A 5,030-nucleotide genomic window follows, 5' to 3' on the forward strand; every position below is an offset into this window, starting at 1 on the left:
GTCTCCTGCGTTTTCTAAGGTTCTTATAGTTTGAGTTTTCACGTTTAGGTCTTTGTTGAAGATGAGTTGGTTGAGAAATTGAGGTCTTGCTTCCGGAATCTCTATCCTGTTTTATTGGTCTATAGGCCTGTTTTTGTGCCAATACCAGGCTGTTTTGATTATTGTAGCTTTATAATAAAGTTTAAAGTCTGGGAGTGTGATACCTCCTGCTTTTTTTTTTTTTTTTTGCTGAGGATTGTTTTGACTATTCTGTGGTCGTTTATGTTTCCATATGAATTCCTGTATTGTTGTTTCCAGTTCTGAGAAGAATGCTGTTGGTAATTTAATGGATATTGTGTTAAATCTATAGATTGCCTTGTGTAGGATGGACATCATATCAATGTTGATTCTTTCAATTCACAAGCATGGAATAGTTTTCCATTTGTTTGTGTCATCTTTGATTTGTTTGAGCAATATTTTGTAGTTTTCATTGTAAAGTTCTTTCACTTCTCTGGTTAGGAAGATGAAAAAGTATTTCTTTTTTTTGGCTGTTGTGAATGGGATTGTGCTTTTTGAGGGGTTTATTGTTGCTGTATAGGAATGCGACTCTTTTGCACATTTATTTTATACCCCGAGACTTTGCCAAAATTCTTTATCAGTTCAAGGAGATTTAGGGAAAGTTGTTATCCCTCTTTGCAGACAACATGATTCTATACCTCGAAAACCCAAGAGATATACTTTTAAGTTGAACAGGCTTCACCTTGCAAAAGCTGGCCTGAAGTCTTTGGAGGAGTCTGAATTTCCTGTCATCATGAGTTTTACCCTTGCAGCCTCCTCCCAGGGAAAATATTCATTTTGGAAGCTTACATTGGCCTTTCTCAGAGGAGGGTTTGGATGGACCCTTTGCCTGTACCCACAGGGGAACACAAGAGCTGGAGGCCCACATGGTGGGTTTATGTGTACCAAAAATCAGTTGTCAGATCCTTCTCCCTGGCGCTCAGGGGTTTCCTGAGTCACAGGGGAAACATGCAATTGTCTTGGAACCAGAAGAAACTGCCAAATTAAGGTGGGGGGGAGGTGAGACCACCCGCTAACCAAACAATGTAAAAACACAAGCCTTCCTCAAGGGTGGATCCAATCTGGCTCTGAGCACTGGCCCCAGCCTGACTTTGACTTGATCTGAGAGGGCTTGAAAGGCTAATCCGCTCATTTCTATTCCAGACATTCACAGATTAGAGCTGCTAGTTGTTACAATCTACATTCTAGAAAATAGCAACCTGATTACAATGGTTTTACATGCTCCCAGGAGCCAAGGGCAAGGCCTCTTCCTTTGCAACTCAAAGCTGACCATGGAGATGACCTAGGCAGTAAGCCTTCGGGATGAGCTGCTGACCTCTGGCCACTCTGCTCCCTTTCCAGCCAAGATATTGGCGCAGGCCTTGGAATCGAGTGGGGCATGTCCTTTTCTGTGACCTCCTGCTTTAATCACTGTTGCTCTTGATCCTGTTGCCCCAGGGAATCTGCAATGAGTCTTGCAAATGAAGCTAATGACGTTTTGGAGGCTTCTGCTGGTGACATCCTTGCTGACTTTCAAGGCTCAGCTCGGGTGCTACTTTCACAGTGAAGCCCTCTCTCGCCCTCCCTTCAGCACCTGTCCTCTCTCTGCTGTCTGTATCTCCTACCTGAGTTAGGCCTTCACTCCTTTCCACCATGCACTTTAGTTGATTGCCTGCCTGTCTGTGTGCACCAGATACATAGCACTCTGTGCCGTGCTTGACTAGTATAGGCATCCAATAAATACTTGATGGTTTGAAATGAAAGGACAGGGCTTTATGGCACCAGGCTCCAGCTTTGCCCGTTGCTTTGACACATTTCTGGTTCCACGCTAAGTCTATTCACTTTCCCAAGCACCTAACCTGACCATGGCAGGCTGAAGCAGTCCATAGTGAAAGAGTAAATGAGCATTTAACAGGAGAAATATGTAATGGCCTCCACCTTTGAAGGGCTTGTCACGGAACTACAGAGAAAACACGACTCATCTGGAGTACCGCAAGAACTGCGGTGATAGAAGTCGTGGTTTGGGGACTGTCAGAGCAGCCTTTCTGGAGGAGGGAGGATTTGCCTTCCTTACCAATGGAAAGGATTCTGATGAATCAGTCTATAAGTTTTCATGCACATAGAGGAAAGAACTTGGGATTTGTGTCAGAAGATTTGAATTAATTTTCTAACACTGACATATCTACTGAATGGCCTGGGACAAGTCACCTAACCTCTCAAATCTCCTGTTTTTAAAAATGAGGACCATTAGCTTACTTCAATAAATTGCTGGTGACATAAAGAATATGAAATCCTTTTGCAAATGATAAAATAGTATAAATATTGCTTATTATCATTCCCTGCATCAGACACACTATCTGCTTCCCTGAAGGCAAAGGCCCTTTGCTCCATTTGGAGTAGGGCTGCTGGTGTCTGATTTCCTGTAGAACCCTATGTCATCTTTCTGACCTTGTCTGATTTTTGCATGAACTTTGGCCAGGTATATGATGCTTTTCTTCAATGCATTCTAGTGCTAAAAATAGTCTTTTAATAATTCACAGTATTTTATATCACAACATTTTACATCATTACACAATACCACACATCAATATCCACACATATTTTAGATAATTCATACACTCACAAATACATATCAACAACATAATTTTCACAAAGCCAAATACCCTTGTTATCTGTAAAACACTGACCTTCCTTCCCTCCCCTCACCATTGTTTTCCTACTCAGTCATTTCAATTAAAAAAATTCTGGTTGCAGATGCCCATCAAAAGTGGACTGGATAAAAAAAAAAAGTGGTACATATACATAATGGAATATTACACAGTCATAAAGAAGAGCAAAATCCTAGGCTTTACAGCAACATGGATGCAGCTGGATACCATCATACTAAGTGAACTATCACAGAAATAAAGAACTGAATACTGCATGTTCTCACTCATAAGCAGGGCCTGATCACTGGCCACATTAGCACATGGGTAGGATTGGCAGATGCAGGACACTGCTAGGGGCAGGAGGGAGGGAGGGGGATGGGGGCACGTGGTAATACACTGGGTACCAGGTCAATTATCAGGGGGAGACAGTCTTCTAGAAGTCCAAATTTTACCTGCGTGCAACTTATATAAAATTCTCACTTGTACCCCACAACTCTAAAATAAAAAGTAAATAAAAAATTCTGGTTGCAATCTACTAAATTGATTTCGCATCTTACTAAAAGATGTACACAATCTATGCATGTGGCAAAACTACACAAGTATCCCCCACATTTGTACAAAAAGATGTTACCCAGATGGTTGAAACAAAAACAAGAGCTGCACATAGAACCATTTCAGAAACAAGACACCGAAAACTAGAGAAGATACTCAATGAGAGCTGAATTCAACTCAGACTATAAAATCATTAATTTAAAGGAGGAAACTAGGAGTCTGAAGTCAGTTTGTAAAGTTTTCCTGGAGGAGGTGAGAATGAATCTGCCTTTGGCTCCTGGTGCACTGTGGATAGGGACTACAAGAGGAGAATTAAATGGAATGGGATTGGTGGTAAAAAGGGCAAGCAAAGCATGGTAAACTCAACATGGGTGAAAGGAAAGAGTGGTTTTGTTTGTGGGACAGCAAAAACTTGTAGGAATTGTTCTGAGCAGTTTCAGGAAATATGGTTTGTTCGGTATTAGAGTCAGTTTATAGAAGACTGAGACAAAATTGATATGGTAATTTGGCATAATGTGGTGGTGGTAGACCATGAGATGATATTGGCAGGCCTGGAATAGGAGAGTGATTTGTTGAAAGTAGTATTTTGGGAAGGATAATCTGATACAGTAATAAGGATCAACATTCCTTCAGATCAGAGGGATGTGTTTCTTTATCCTCATTAGCGGACATGTCAAATATTTGAATTTCTCTGATAGCTCAACAAGGACATGGTAGACTTGAACAGAGCACACTTTTTTCTTTTCTTGTCTTTTTTTCCCTCCCTTCCTTCCCTCCTTTTTGTCTTTCTTTCTCCTTCTCTCCTTCCTCCCTCCCTCTCTCCCTCCTTTCTTCCCTCTCTCCTGTCTGTCCTTCCCTCCCTGCTTCTATCCTTCTTTCCATCTTCCTTCCTTCCTTCCTTCCTTCCTTCCTTCCTTCCTTCCTTCCTTCCTTCCTTCCTTCCTTCCTTCCTTCCCTCTTTCCTTCCTTTTCTCTCTCTCAAAAGGCTGCTAGCATGATTTATATGAGAAAGTTTAATTTCCTCCCTTTCTCTTGTGTGTTGATAAAGCAGCTTTTTGCATATTTCCATCTAAGGGTATTTACAAGTAGTAAAGTCTATGCAATATCCTTTTAGAAATATACCCTAGACCCCAGGCTTATTAATATTTTTCTCTAAAGGGAGCTCTTTAACTCTTATCTACCTCCGTGATTAACAAAACTCTGCAATGCCAGTGGGTCCTTTCTGAATTCATAAACAAATGAAATTTGAAATAAAAAAAAATTGGATCCATTTATGAACTTAGCAGAGGCAAATTTTGAGAGAGAGAAGTACCAGGTATATGGCATTTTTAACACAAAGTTTGGAGCAACAGCTAGGTCAACAGCTAGCCTGGGGCGTCTCTCTAAGGGTGCCTGTGGGAGGTACAATTCTAAGATGGCCTCAAGCTTCTTCATCCTGAGTATATGCTGTGTATAATCTTCTCTTGAGTGTGGGTAGGACCTATGAATATAAAAAGGTATCACTCTCACAATTAGATTGTGTTACATGGGAAAGGTGAAGACATTTTGCAGATATAATTAAGGTCCTTCATCAGTTGAATTATAGCCAATCAAAATGGATATTATCCTGGGTGGCTTTGACCTAAACAGACAAACCCTTAAAAAGAGTAAGAGAGAGTCCCTTGTTGGTTGTTTTCTAGGAACAAGCAAGGATGCCACGAACTGCCTATGGAGAGGCCATGTGACAAGGGTATGAGGGTGAATCTGGCAGCAGAAAGTGAGCCCAATGAAATGGCCAGTAAAAAAACAGAGGCT

Source organism: Carlito syrichta, unplaced genomic scaffold, assembly GCF_000164805.1.
Source record: "Carlito syrichta isolate Samal-C Ts95f unplaced genomic scaffold, Tarsius_syrichta-2.0.1 Scaffold287682, whole genome shotgun sequence".
Lineage (NCBI taxonomy): Eukaryota > Metazoa > Chordata > Mammalia > Primates > Tarsiidae > Carlito > Carlito syrichta.